Source organism: Manacus candei, unplaced genomic scaffold (assembly GCF_025592945.1).
Source record: "Manacus candei isolate 608988 ecotype Guabito, Panama unplaced genomic scaffold, ASM2559294v1 h1tg000023l, whole genome shotgun sequence".
Lineage (NCBI taxonomy): Eukaryota > Metazoa > Chordata > Aves > Passeriformes > Pipridae > Manacus > Manacus candei.
In genome coordinates, this window is record NW_026138071.1 from 26,129,220 (window position 1) to 26,142,734 (window position 13,515).

The 13,515-nt window shown below is 43.5% G+C and overlaps 1 protein-coding gene across 11 annotated transcripts in view; it reads right to left on the bottom strand.

Moving 5' to 3' along the window:
- Nucleotides 1-13,515, bottom strand: part of MAP2 (microtubule associated protein 2) — a 252,875-nt gene that overhangs the window by 166,522 nt on the left and 72,838 nt on the right. For all 11 annotated transcript variants that reach the window (XM_051787743.1, XM_051787741.1, XM_051787760.1 and 8 more), the window contains one exon: nucleotides 12,559-12,617. The gene's annotated coding sequence lies outside the window, so the exon portion shown is untranslated. The remainder of the gene's footprint in view (nucleotides 1-12,558; nucleotides 12,618-13,515) is intronic.

The window sequence follows — 13,515 nt, forward strand, 5'->3', positions numbered from 1 at the left end:
GTCACTGTCAGTCCCATTCTCCCTATCAAGGACGACTCCAGAATACGTCACCTCTGGAATCACATCTCCATGGAGCTCTGGCACTGCCCCTGTCCTGTCCTACAGCATGGCTCATTTACCTGGGTCTGAGCACTGACCTTATGGCTGGTTTTATTTTCTAGCTGCTGCACTCCCTGCAGCTTTACACTATCCCCCATCTAACCTCATCATGGTAAATAAGTCACAACCTGTGCTCTGCACTCAGGCAAAATTTTCATCTGCACTGCTTGATTTGGCATAATTTTACTAGATTTTGTTATTCCTGCCTGAATAAGCTATTTTCACATCTCTGCATGACTTTTCTTTTAAAGTTCTTATCTCTGTGAAATGTCTTTTCCACCCCATCTCCTTCAGCACCTAGGAAGCCTAGAGACACCTCAACAGCTAACCTGTTCCAGATCAGAACATCCCTGCTATTTACCAATTTGTTTCAAAGAGGAACAGCACAAAAATCTCTGCTCTGCCCCGAGGAGCAGAATAAAGGTCACACCTTCTACTGTTTTCCCACTGATAATCCAAGCAATCTTTCCTGTCCAATTTGCAATCAGCACTCAGAAATCCTGCAGTTTAAAAGCACGACTTGGCACAACACAGCACACTCACATTACACAAGAGGAGATACACAATCACAGGGGCTCTGTGGAGACACAGGGCCCCATAAAATATGCAGGCTGGTCTCTGCAACACAGGATGTAAGGGTTGCACCCATCTCCCAACAACTCACCATACACCCTGGTCCACAGGTGGAGAAGAGGGTCTGCAGCATAGTTGTTAATCTAGGCGAAATCAAAAAACAACTCCAGAAGAGGGCACGATTTAAACAGGAGAATCAAAGAGTTTTAAATCAAAGTGGTGAATGTGTCAACTCCCATGTAAAGAGTCCACTGGCATATACTGGAGACACTACAAAACTAGGTAGAATATTTGTGGAAGAAATCAATCAGAGCTGAAGAAAGTAGCCTTTCTAGAAATGCAAGCACTGACATTTTACAGGCGGTTTCTCAGGATTTCACCACTAAAATATTTTCTTCAATCTGCCTGGAGAACAGACCCAGAGCAACGCAATCAGATCAGGTCCCAAGCCCTTTCATTAGCCCAGCATCACCTTTCCTTATCTCCTGCTCAAAGGGGCCTATTTTCAGACTCATGAGGTAGATGACGGACTCCTGAGATCTGCTGCCTGTGTGAAAGTTGGTATGAAAAACACACTGTGGGCTAACATCTCCTGAGAATCCCCTCATTATGTCTGCACCTGCAATTGCAAAACTCAGACTTTCACCCCATTTCCCCATGTCTTTCACTTGTACACATGCTACTGCTGTACTTATATCTGAATCTCAACTTCCAACTGCTGTATAAAGCTATTTAGGAAGCTAAAACTGCTTCCTAATCAAGGCAGACAAGGTTTAATAGAGGCAGGGCAGTGTCCACTCTGCACCCTTACAGAGAAGAATGCACTGATCACTCCTTAACCTCACAGCAAGGGATCAACTGCACTGACCTGGCTGCAGGGCTGGGTCACGTTGCCCTCTCTGTTAGAAGTCTCTGCAAAATGCCACCCCCTCCGTCTCCAAAGGGTTCTGTGCAAGGGGGAAACACATGATTTCCAGACAGGTCAGCAATATTTCCAGACCTGTAAGGCTAAGCTTAGCTCAAAGTCTCTAAACTGACATTTAAAACTGAAAAATACCACACTTCTTTTAAGCTTTTTTAAAACTTCTGGACCAGCTCTCAGTCACTCCACTTAGTCTAAATGTCCTTCTCTTTTTTTTTCCCCTACTTATAAGAGCAAGTTTTACCCACAAAGTCATGCACTTTAAAAATGCCCTGAAACTACAAATCACAGTTGCCGTGCCCAGACACATGATTCATAACCACAATAAAGTTGTCTGAGGCTTGCCTACTCTCTTCTGCATTGACACTAATTCTAAAGATTAAAATTTCATCTTTTATTTTAATAAAAGCAATCTGCATTGCAGATTGCTTCTCCTGCAAATATACTCTGTAACCTTCAAGGGACCTGGGTAACCTTCAGCCTCAGCTTCATTCCTTACCTGCCCAAAGAGATTACGTTTTGAAAACGACTGCATCAGGTCTGTGATCAGTCCAATGAATACTGCTCCCACAGAGGAGTAGTATTCTAAATTCATCTTCTCATGGGGAATACAGGAAATGGACATCTGGTTTTATCCTCTTAATGGAAGGTTTTTCTTCAGTACAGTAGCCAAGAAAATGCAGAGCTGCTTCAGCTGAGATGCAGCAGAACACACTTTCTTCACCTTTTTTTTTTTCAAATGATTGTGGTTACCCCAAAGAACACAGTGAAAGAAGTAATATTTTCCCACAGGCACAAATAGCCTACAGGATTTCTCTGAACTGCAAATTATTCTAGTCTTTGTTAACGATTAGCAGTGCTGTAAGAACACACCAAACACTTCAAAATCAGCTCTAGATTATGTTCTGAAATACCCTTCATGCAAAAGGTGCTCTCTCCCATACTGCACTTGTGAAAACAGAATCACTTTTGTCTATTCACTGAGAGACTAGAAAACCATTTTAAAAAAGGAGGGAATTGCCCATGACAGGCACTAACAAACAAGCCAAGTTCTTGTGCTACAATACCTTTGTGAGACTTGCTTCTTCCATCTCACACAGTGACAGATGAACACTGAAAGCAATTTTACATCTTGTTCTGTCAGCACATGAGACACTTAATAAATCCTATGATGTAGAAAACACTCAGAAGGCTTTTTTCTATTTCTTTTGGTTGTATAATTACACGCCATACTTACCACACTCATGCTACTTCCCACTTTGCCCTTGAAGAAATAATAGGCAAACAATGCAAAAAAACCACAAAAGATACCAGGGGAAAACCTAATTGCTACATTTTGTGTAAATATAGGACATCTTTCAGGTGTCCGTCTGGCTTACACAGGACCTGGTGCTATTCCTTCCAGAATGGTTTGATTTAAGTAATTCATTTTCTTAAATGGTTTAATTGCATAACACTGTGAGACACCTGACAGCAGGCAAAAAGCAGCAACAGCAGCAGGTGCTGCACAGATCTCAGGCATGATCCCAAGGAATACTGCTCACGGCCTCCCACCGTTTTCCCAGCCCCGGTACCTCCTTCTCTACCGTGCACAAAAAGCCCTTTCTTTCCATCCCTAGAAAGGGCCTGCCATGGGATGGCAGCCTGGCCCTTCTGCTGCCCACAGAGCACTCCAGAGTGCCTGGGAAGACAACACAAAGATGCCAGACTCTGCTGGTAAAGCGTCTAATGGAATTGGGAAGGCCAAACGTGACACAGGGAATTCAGTAATGCCATGGAATGCAAGCAGAAATCATGGAATCATACAGCTGTGTGATGTCTTCCCAAACATTAGCACTGAATCAAAGCTGAGGTTCCTCAAAGCTGAGTCCCTGCACTGCTACTATAGCTAGCTATTGTTTTAAATTTGGTAGGCATTACAGTCTCAGACAATTGGACTGGCAGGACCAAAAGGAAACTGAACCCTCTACCATGTGCTCACTGTTACTGCCGGGCTCCAAGACCAGCAGTAATGACAAGAGCATAAAGGCTTTCCTGTTGCTATGCTACAGATGTTGCTTCATATCTTCCAAGTGCATTTCTGAGAGCCTGGTTTTTGCTGGCTGTTACAAATGCATGTGGGTGCAAGTCTGTTGAAATCAATGGACCTATAACAATTTCAGGGATAAAAAAAAGCATCTGGGCATGATGCTCCAAGCATTCTAGCACAAACACAACATGCACAATTGCATTCTGACACAAAGAGCTTGAGTACAGCAATCTTTAGTTTCAGCTCTTGCTTATTATGAAAATACATAATTGTCAATACGAAACACTAGCAGAATCGGTCAGAATTATATCTAAAACTCCAAGCTTTCTAGCTCAGCTCCCACAGCTCACATATGAAACTTGCCTTTGTATTTACCTGAAAAAAGCATCAGCTTTTCATCCAAAGCAATAGTTTTCTACTTGACAGGCTGGGATCCATATTTTCTCCTTCTGAGCACGTCTCAGACGTGTTCACCCCTGCTCTAATTAGAAACAAAATACAGGTTTATTCTGATATCTGCCCATACCCTTATTGCTTGCACCATGAAGCTATTTCTTAGTTGTTGGATTAGGATAAGCTGCTAATTAAGACGTACAGCAGAAACAGGCACTTTGATGGAAGAGGCAACGAAGCACTGCATGGGGCTCAGCATACTGATATCTGATCCCAGTTGGGCCACAGACCTGCGTACTGCCTGCAGATAATATTCATGTCTCGAGATGTGCCTCATGCAAACTGGAGACACTAATGATCCCTTTGTACTTCAAGTCTGGACATCCAAGAAGGCTTCTCCTTCACTCTCCGGCTGCTCCAGCTCTGGAACAAAACACCTTCACAAAATAATAAGATGTCATTTTTCTGGCTCCTAAACTTTGCCCCCTTGTCACAAGGTGGGCAAAGATGCAGGGCTGTACACTGCTGGGGAACAGGGGCTTCCCTCTACCCACAGTCTTGTATGAGTTCAAACTCATCTGTGACTCCTGCATCTTTACATTCACCTCCCATCCCACCTCCATAGGAAGAATTTTTGTGCAGGCACTATCCCCTGACTAGTGTTTTTCCAAACCAGCCCCAGATCCAAAAGGTTGTCTCAAATGTAGACGTTCAACCACACAGAGCCTCACCCCCTACCTGGTTCCTATCCCCCACTGCACATATTCCCATTATCTTTTCTACAGGAAGATCATTGTTTAGTTCAGCAGGTACTTCAAGGGAAAAAGAAAATTTAACAGAAGCTTATAAAGTTCTGAATTGCAAATGCACCATTGTGATGGACTGGATCTTCTCTGTCTCTAAGCTTTTGACTCAAATAGTTGGAAAGAGCAATCTGAGTGTGGCAGCTCAGCCAAGAGCACATGAATCAGTTGAACTCTTGCCTACGATTCTGTGCCACAGCCAAGTCTCTCCTAGGACTGCACTTAAAAAGTGAGGATTGAGGTTTTCACATTTTCAGCCACACAATTCCACACAATTCCCCTTGACTCTTATTCAGAAGAGGGGCCTTTGGAGGCCTCAGCTCAAAGCAACCACCACTACAGCATCAAAGTGTGAGAAAAGTGCATTTATGTCAGTGTCCAGCAATGCAGAGAGCCATGTTTTACAGCATTTGGATTACAAACTCATGTGATGGAGAACAACAGCACAGCATAAACAGCCCCCTGTGCCAACAGTGGCTAAATATGGACTACTAAAAGAGTATTTTCCTCTTTTTTGGTCAGGGTCCCATTCATGCCCAGCTCTCTCAACTCCTATGCATTTCCCATACTGAATCAAACTGCATTCCTAGAAGCACAGAGATGACAGGATTTCACAGAATCACAGAATATGCTGACTTGGAAGGGACCCACAAGGACCATCAAGTCCAACCCTCAGCCCTGCCCAGGACCAGCCCCAAGAGTCACACCCTGTGCCTGAGAGTGTCATCCAAATGCTTCTTGAACTCTGTCAGACTTGGTGCTGTGACCACCTCCCCGGGGAGCCTGTTCCAGTGCCCAACCACCCTCTGGGGGAAGCACCTCTTTCCAATATCCAACCTAAACCTCCCCTGACACAACTTCTGGCCATTCCCTCGGGTTCTGTACTGGTCACCAGAGACCAGAGATCAGTGCCTGCCCCTCCTCTTCCCCTCACAAGGAAGTTGTAACTGCAGTGAGGTCTCCCCTCAGTCTCCTCTTCTCCAGCTGAACAGACCAAGTGCCCTCAGCTACTCCTCACATAGCTTCCCCTCAAGGCCCATCACCATCTTTGTTTTCCTCCTTTGGATGCTCTCTAATGGCTCAACATCTTTTTTATATTTCAGTGCCCAGAAGTGCCACAATATTCCAGGTGAGGCTGCCCCAGGTCAGAGCAGAGCAGGACAATCCCCTCCCTCGACCGGCTGGCGATGCTTTGCCTGATGCCCCCCAGGACATGGTTGGCCCTCCTGGCTGCCAGGGCACTGCTGACTCAGGGCCAACTGGCCATTGACCAGGACCCCCAGGTCCCTCTCCTTGGCACTGCTTTCCAGCACCTCGTTCCCCAGTCTGTCCATACATCTGGGATTGTCCCATCCCAGATGCAGAATCCGGCCCTTCCCCTTGTTGAACTTCCCATGGTTGGTGATTGCCCAGCCCTCTAATTTGTTGAGGTCTCTCTGCAGGGCCTCCCTGCCTTCGAGGGAGTCAACAGCTCCTCCCAGTTTTGTGTCATCTGCAAACTTGCTCAGTGTCCCTTCCAGTCCTGCGTCCAAGTCATTTGTGAGATGCTGAAGAGGTCACTCCCAGCACTGCCTCCTCCTTGTCCGATTGGCTGCCGAGGGTTTCTGGGCTGCTTGGGTGGTCCTGGATCAGGAATCCCCCTGTGTAGACAGCTCCCACTCCCTGGACCTCCCCTCACTCACGGCTGCCCGAGCCTCAGTGACCAAGGCTTTGTGTAGGTCTCACACCAGCCTTAACAGCCTAGGAACTACAAACCTGACAAAGTTATTTCAGCTACACACAAATAACCAGAGGAGATGTAACAGAAGATGTATGATTTTTGTGTTCTTAAAAGTGTTAAGTGTTTCATTCATACGGTAAAATAAGCAGATGATTATAACAGTAAAAAGGGAAATCAGTTCCAAGCAAAACCAGTGGGGTTTCACATGAAAGTTTTAAAATTAGTAACTCCTGTCTTTATACATTGCTCAGACAAATGAACTGAATGCAACAATCCACCTTTCAAAGCCTGAAAAAAATCAAGAATTTGGTGAATAGTTTCCATTAATCCTATATGCTTCCAAGCTGAGAAGCAACACTAAAGGAGATACTGTAATGCCTTTAGATAATGAGGCATGTTTATGTCTGCAGCAGCTAAGACCTGGAAGAAAAATAACCAATTCTGCCTATGACTGTAACCTGTTTTCCCTTTTCTCTTACAGACCTGTCCACATGGAAAATCTGACATTCCCTTTAGGCAGAGCTTCAGTGAGTTCACACTGCCCTATCAGATCAAATTGCTTTAACCCCGGTTCTGTTGTTCCTGGTAACAGTGGGAAGAAAGCCATAAGTGACTTTATGGAAGAAAGGAGACTTTTGGTCTATCACCTGTTAAGTGGTAATGCCTCCAGAAACCTCCAAGGACATAAGAAATGGAGATAAAAATCTATGAACAGGATATGAGCTGGGACTGTAAGTAACAGAAAAGCTTCTAATTTTGAGTGCTACACACTGAAATGCTTTCTCCCCACCAATAACACAAGATATTCAAGATGTAAAGGCACTGCAGCCAGTATTTTCAAAGTCTGTCCATGAAGCAAACCTTGCATGTAAAGATAACATCTCCTAAACCTGGGGGGACAGAGAGAAAAAACACACACCAAGAAAAGCTTTCAGGAATAGAAACTTTCATCCAGGTCTTCACCACTCACCTGCAAACTTACCTATTTTTCCTGCTGTATCAGATAATCTCATAAAAGATATTCTTTGTCTCCAAAGAGACTTATCTTACTTAAGTTGAACTTTTCAGGTTAGAAATAAAGGGCATAACATTGCTGCTTTAACACTGTCTCAGAAGACATCACTGCTGCACATCACAAAGAAAGGGTCTGGCTCCTACTCCCATTGAAGTCAAGAGCAAAACTCCTACTCGTTGTCGTGGAGAAGGATCTAATCAAAATTGTTATTATCCTTTTGCCTTCCAGCCTCTTGGTACGGTATGCAGGAGGCAATAAGGATTATGTTTTTAACCCACTGAATTACTAAAATATGGCTAAAAATAAAAAAGAGTATTTTAAGAGACTATTGGAGGGTATAGCAACTTATTCCACAGAAATTAATGGCATCTCAGAATGTTTGAAGACTGAGCATTAAGCAGAAGCAGACGCTTGCAGTTCTACAATATGTTGTTTCCTTTTTAAAAAAAGTTGTGTACGACCTGTTCCTTCCATTTGACTTTTTTTTTTTTTTAAGACACTGCTGGCAATGGAATTAGTCATTCAAAGACATCCCACAAACATTTACACTCGGGAGCTGCTGTTGTCAATAAGAGCAGCTTCCTCAGATACTTCCTCAATAAAGACTTTGCTGGCCCTGCCTCTGGGTTTCACATCTGGTATTTGGTAGAACATTAATTCAGGCATTTGCTCAGAAAACCAACGCTTTTTTAACTCTGCATCTTTATACATTATCTATAATCTCAGAGAATGAAAAATAAAGTGGCCCTTAAAAGAGCACCTATTTCTGTATATTCATAATCTCAGGCTTTGATTTATTTGAGCAAGTGGGGTTTGGACATGTAGCCCAAATGTCCAGATGCACCTGAGAGAAACTAAATCAACAACCCAATTTTGCTGCTGTGCAATTTTGGCATACTTGTGCTGACTTCAGCAGAGCCAGACCAATGACAAATGTGGTCTGTTAGACTCACCAGGGCCAGCAGAGCTGATCAGAGTCACGTGGGTGCCAGCTGGTTTGTCTACACCTCTGGAGAAGATACTACGGCCACCAACTTCATTCAGCATCTCCTGCTGTACTTCCCCCCTAACACAGGACTTAGGGCAGACAGGCTTCCCTAGTCCCCATCCTATCCTCTGGGAGGAAGAAGTCATGCCAGCACCCTTCCTGCTTTTCCACATATGAACAGAGGGAGCATTGCACAGGCCTGCAAGGTGCACTGTCAGTCCATAAGCCAGGGCTGGGTCATGTCACAGTTTAATGGCCTCCATCCTGAAGTGCTGGATGCAGCCTAGGACATGTATTTTTCTAACTCTTCAGCACAGTGGCCAGACTGCAGTCCTCCCACTGCCCAGGGCGAACAGGATTGCCCACTGAGTGTGCAAGGCAGTGCGCTGCACATCCTGAGAGAGCACCTGCTGGAGACAAACACCACAGGAGAACTCTGGATGGAGAAACTCTCCCTCTCACTGCCCCACACACTGGAGGGCTCCTTCTTACAAGAGGAGAACTTGAAACACCAATACGAGTGGGTTTTTTGGGGTAACCTCAAGTTACTTATAACTTCAACATGAACAGCCAAGGCTTAGTCTAAATAGCTTCTGCTTCACATGACTCTCTCCCTGGTATTTAAGAGCCCTCAGTATCAAATCAAAGGATGTTGGATGTGATGTCAACAGGAGACCAAGTCTGGCTTTCTCTTTTACTTTAGCACAAAGAGAAGAATATCATACAGAAAACCTGTTACAGAGAAATGAGTGGGCCTACGGATAATATCCTTGTTGTCTGGCCATTTGGACAGTCCTCACTGCCCCATACCACATCCAGGGTACTGCTCTCCTCAAGGAACCTCTGCTGTGGGAGCTCTGTGCACTGCTGAATCCCTCTGCACTTGCTGTTCCAGGCAGTGGAGTAAGAGAGAATGGTAATGGTGTGTATATGTAAGCAGCGCCGCAAAACAACCTGAGCCACACAATCTGACACTGGGAACTAGAGAACCAGGACACCCTGGTGCAATGACACTTGGATTTCTCCAAGAGATCAGGTGCCTTACTACAATTGTTTATTTTCTGGGGTGCAGCAGATCACTTTTACAAGAGAAACAGACCAAAAGAGCTGCAATTTTAAAGATGGAAGCACAAAAGACTCCACTGTGTAAGTGGTGATCACAGTTCTTTTACCTTTTAACTATGTAAATGAAAATGCTCAGCTAGTTTTGTCTGTTTACAGGGCTTCTAAAAACACCAGCTCACATTTGACAGAGAAAAGACATGTCCAAAAACCGAAAGCTTTTTTTAGATTCAACAGAAAAAAAGGTTCTTCAGACAATGGTTCAACCACATGTGACCCTCACAGCCCTCCTGAGATGCTCATCTACAGTCTCTGCTCTCTGCAGGAGGAGAGCAGGGTGTGCACACTGCCTGCAAGCAGTAACGACAAACAAGGGCCTAATGTTAGTTAGGCAATGCAGGTCTTTGGGCTTCTGATAAAATTCTCTCCATTATTTTGTTCATGCCACATGGAAATACACTATGAATTAGTACAGGCTTGGGAACCATTACATAAACTCATGCTGTTCCAGTGAAATATTCTGATAAGATGTAAAACCATCTTTTTGTTGCTTTTTTCCCCCCCTAGCTTCTCAGTAAAACACAGCGGTTGTTCTTACATTTGATACTTTCTTTTGAGGATTTAGTTTGAATTGCCCTGCAACTGTGAAAAATTAGGTAACATTTAGGTTCAACACATGCCTGAGCTTGCAGAGATGAGCCTGAGACAAACAGTCTCATTCCTTTGTGCAAGATACCACAACTGCCCTGTGATGAGCAAGGATGTGATTCGGGGCAGTCCAGAAAGTGATGCAACAGAGAGATCAATAAATGGGTGAAGAGCTTTTCTGTGAATTGTGTACAAGGCTAAGAGAGGGTTATAAGGAAGACTATCAAGATAAAAAGGAGAGCTGACCATGATCTGGATGTACCCTTAGAGTCACGTGGAGAAGATGGAAAGAGAACAGAAGAACAAGAACTCTTAAAATTGAAAAGGTTGGAAATATTTATTCAGCCTTGGTCCAGGACTGCTCCTGCAGGCTGTACTATAAGTCTGATCAGCTTACTAAAATGACATTTAGACAACCATTATGTATTGCAAGAAGGTATTCTGTTCTCCATTTAGGCAAGAATACAACTTCTAGTGATAAACTGTGAACAGCTCAAAGGCAGCTGAAAGTACCAATATTCTGAGTACTGAGAGAATTGGATTACTACTTATTTCTAAGGGCAGACAGGACCTTACCTACTCCTTTCAGCCTGCACTGAATTTCCCAGTTACACTGCTGTGATGAGCTCTTGGTAAGAACAGACAGCACACTCAACATCTGCCACCAAGACTATTTAAGCTCAGACCTGCACCAGTGAATTAAAGTGCAGAATCAACTCCCCTCAACTTCCCTGTTGTTCTTTGCAAAGAGCACCCACCAAACAGCTTTGTCTACACTTTTAGCTCAGATCCCTAAATCACTCCTTCCCATTAAAGTTATTGGATTTGGTCTCATTACAGCTTTGAAAGACCTGTCTCTTCCTGACCATTTAACTTTTTGCCTAATGAATCACATTCAATGGCATGCAGAGGTTCACAAGGAGCAGCTAAAAGAAGCACCCTGTACTCACTGAAACCAAAGCTAGACCTTTTCTCACTGGACATGTATTAATACCAAGAGCAGGGCCCATGGCAGCTTCCATTCAAGAATGATGACAACTGGAGTCTTGCTGATAAAAATATTCACACCTCGCCTGTTTCTCTCCCTGCCTTCCACAAGTACACACCAGACAAGGTTTACATGATTATTGGAATTCTTTTTAACATCTTGAGAAATACAAGCATTACATCTGCACTGCAGCCTGACACAGTTATAACATAGCATTTCAGAGCTGGTGACAAAATGCACTCTGAAATACTCAGTAGAGAGACTGCTGCTCTCCACAATGAAATACTGCTTACTCCTGCTGTGGACATGTACTCCAGAAAGACTTACATCTTCACACAAAGATAAAAAGAGCTATGAACTCCAAGAGAGAAATGAGAGGCTGCAGTAAGAGCAGCAATGTTGTGGCCAAAAGAAACTGCCCCCAGCACACAGATACAGGCAACACATCCCAGTTTTTACTCTATTCTCCACCCTAGAAAAGAAGACAGACAAGAACCAACTACATAAAAGAAAAAAAACAAACCTCAGAACAAAATCTTACTTCATCATGACTGTGCAGTGTCACTAGACAATAACCACTGGATAAAGCAGAAGTGTTATTTACCAGCTCTTTTTGCACTGTTTTTCACTTGAGCTGTTCAGATAACCAAAAGCTGTCTGCACCCATTACACAAACCCTCCTCTGAACAGATAATGCCAGGGTGCAAGTGGAAGATCCAGGGATCAGCATTTCTTTGCATCTGTGCTGTGTTGCATATTCACATATTCCATAAACAACCTCAATAAAAAATTTCAACAAAAGAGAGCAACAAATCCTCAAGCAAGGTGAGCATGTGGTGACTGACAGACAAGTAATCAGCACATGTTGCAGAGAACATTCTTGGCAACCGTGAACCCTAAATTTGAAGTGTGAGAAGAAAAAACTGCCACGTCGTAGATTCAACTTGCAGTGCCTGTACTCAGCAGCTTTTGGAGAGCTCAGCTCACAATGCCAATTGGATACTTCCCACAGAAAACAAGACACCTGCACAAAAACATTGGCAAAAAACCCAACACATTTTTATTTTCACTTCAGTTTCTACCTCTGTGCCTCCACTGTATGGTCCAGAAAATGTACGTATTCTCTTTGTTTAAAACACCATCAAAATACATAACCCATGTACATGCAAACATAGGAGGAGTCCTGTCAAACTATCTGGGTTTGTTTGAACAAGCCCCAGGGATTCATTAGGCAATCCATCCAAGTAAAGTCAAGATGCACAGCATTTCCAGAGCCCTGGTATGACTGATACAAGACCAATGAAAACAGAAGACCCACCTTGCAGTGTCCTTGTCACGTTGTCAGTCACAGGATACTTTATTTCAGGTTTTCACAATCTGAAACAAAACAAAAGCTCTCAGTTAGTGGCAGCTATTAAAGTGAAAAGGTTTTCATTTCACTAAATTAATTAAAAATCCATGAATTGCAATGTGATTAACAAAATGCTTTCCTTCCCTGCGTTTAGTAATATGTGCAAAGTTATACCAAACTCTCAAGTGACTAGAATCTTTCTTGCCATCATAGCTTATATCCCATCTTATGTGTCAGCCCATGTCTTACTGAAGAGTATGGGTCTTCAGAATGCCTGTTCTCATAAAGTGGAGATCCACGGAAAAGCTGACTGCACTGAAGCACAGGCTACCCTGATGGTATCTGTCAGGATCAGAGTTTCACAGAAACAATTAAACCCTTTCCTTTGCAGAAAGAAGATGATCTGTAGGCAAAAGACCTTTCATATATCTAGATTCACTGGGAATAATTTGCCAAAAATTACAAAATATGGTAACAGGAACAACCAAAAGCACAAGGAGTCAGCAAAAACGAGGATAGTATGACTTAATTTACCAAAAGCTTCCTTTTTTCCAGGAATCCCACAGTTACACCACACAGTAAAAAATGATGTGCTAACAAGCTGCAGACCAGACTGATGGGACCTATAAACTGAAAATCAGGTAATGCAGTATCATGTACCACAGAAAAGCTGCAACAGGGAAGTGATACTGAGTAGTCAAAGGAGAATTCTCTGGTGCTCCAGCTGTTTTACTGCAGGACCTGGGGCAAGTCCTTAACTACTTTGTGCTGGAGTTACTAACCACACCTTACAATGAGTATAATATCATCACAACAGCATAAATGAGGATTAATTACTGCTTTGCAAATCCTGGGAAAGGCCGGGCAAGGGAGAAGCACCTATAAAGTACAAATCATCAGCATTTACAAATTGCACTGAATTGC